General features: G+C 24.6%; 1 long non-coding RNA gene across 1 annotated transcript in view; it reads right to left on the bottom strand.

The window, feature by feature from the left end:
• The window catches only part of LOC110268637, a 16,121-nt gene extending 14,815 nt beyond the window's left edge, over positions 1 to 1,306 (bottom strand). The window contains exon 1 of the long non-coding RNA XR_002356913.1: positions 1,296 to 1,306. This is a non-coding gene — a long non-coding RNA (uncharacterized LOC110268637). The remainder of the gene's footprint in view (positions 1 to 1,295) is intronic.

The raw sequence follows: 2,087 nt of genomic DNA, 5'->3' as shown, positions 1-2,087 counted from the left end.
TTATTTATGTATAAAATTTTGATAAATATAAATATAAATTAAATATATATTATTATTGATCAAATATTAACAAAAAAATAATAATATTTACCGAGCATGTAACATTATCTTTTATTATATTATCATTTATTCTTCACTCATTCATTATTGTTGGAAGAGAGAAAAAGAAAATGAAAAGTGGAGTTAGCTTTAATTCCTCGCCCAATTTGTTTGTTGATGGTATTACATATAGGTGCAAGACAAAAAATGCTTTTGATTTGTCTAATACCTGAAATCCATTTAGTGTTGAACATAATATTTAATTATTTATCATTGTTGTCACACAAAATGGGACCCAATGCATATGATAATGAAAAAGACCCCCAATTTATTGACAAGAATAATTTTCTTTTGTATGTGCATGTTATTGTGTTAACATGTGGCTAAAACCTAAAACAACAGAAAATAAAGTAGCAACAGTTATTGATTGTTTACTGTGGTGTCGGCATAACATTTTGCTTCATGATGAAAATTTCATGTGTGTTGATAATTTCTTTTGCGTTGGTTTAATTTTTTACAACAAATTAAAATATTTAAATTTATGGTAAATATTAAATTAGTCAAAATAATAAATACTTTAATTATAATTTATGGAAGAAATCTTGAGATTATTGTACAAATTAAATTAAAAAAAAAGTTAGGTAATGAATATATTTTTTTGTTATTTTACTTTGAATCAACACTATTCAACTCTTTATTTTTTACATTAAAAATGTTGGTCTCTAACCTTTCGGATAAACTAAATACATATTAAGGTGATAAAACTTTTGCACATGAGGAATTATGTCCTAATCCTAGCCAGTATATTGTTCATCGAAAATGTTTAATAATAAAAAAATATTAGTTATAAATTATTAAAATTTATCATTTTTAATTTTATTTAATGTATTTTATTTTAAATAAATATTAAATAAAATAAATTTGATTTATTTAAACTGATTATTTTTTATCTCCTTAACATTATTAATTATTAACTATGCCCTAAGCCTAACAGCTATTACTCTATCCTTTTTCCTTCTCTATAAGTATTAATATGTATCTTTTAATTTTAGTCAAGTTTCACATACATATATAGGCAATAGTATAATCTAGAGTTCTATAGCTAAAAGCTACATTAATTAGGGTAAGTTGTGCTAAAAAAATTGCATTAAGGAATCTCACAGCTTTAAATCTCTGAAAAGGACCAAAAGGGTCATTATAGTTACTTCAGTTGAAAGGGTGCATTCTACATGTCTTTTAGTGCATCTAAGCTAAACTTTATAAGCAACTTGTTTTGGTGTGGTCCTTCACTAAATTACATGCATCAATCAATTATCCTATTAATTCTATTCAACCCTATTATGTACGGATACTGACACAAACATGAAATACGATATGATACAGAGAATACGCATACACAAATTTTAAAATGTTATAAGACACGATAATGATATTTTAATATTTTTTTAGTTATTAAAAATATTTAAAATATTTTTTATTTTAATAGATAATAATATATATTATTTATAAACTCATTTCAAAAATATATGTTAAAAATAAGACCGAACACACTGATACGAGATGGTATTTAGATGTGTTTAAAGAAAAATTTTTATTTTTTATTAAGATACAATTAGACACAACAAACACGCGTATCAAACAAATATCGATAAATATCGTATTTAAAATATGTCCAACAAACAAATACACTATCTGTGCTTCTTCTTAGGTTCAAGCTATCTTAAAAAATTGCATTTGGCACTAACTTTTCAACTCAAATAATATATACCAATTTTTAATTGATCCATGAGATGGTCCAACAATGCCATTATGCAAGGTAAACTTGGCATGGCATCAATCCATGATTGAACATCAATAACATTATTGGACCCCCAATGCCTTCTAGTGATGAATCAATCACATATTATGTTTCAAGACCAAAAAGTAAAAATAAAAATCACATATTATATTTTAGATTAATTTATGGTATGTTAAGTTGTTAACAATTTACCGGTTTGAGTAGTTTGACACTTTGACAATAAAGCTTTTTAAGTGAGGTCAAGCTATAA

The sequence above is a fragment of the Arachis ipaensis genome, chromosome B01 (assembly GCF_000816755.2).
Source record: "Arachis ipaensis cultivar K30076 chromosome B01, Araip1.1, whole genome shotgun sequence".
NCBI lineage: Eukaryota > Viridiplantae > Streptophyta > Magnoliopsida > Fabales > Fabaceae > Arachis > Arachis ipaensis.
Note: the sequence above shows the minus strand (reverse complement) of the source record. Positions and strands in the feature narration are given on the sequence as shown.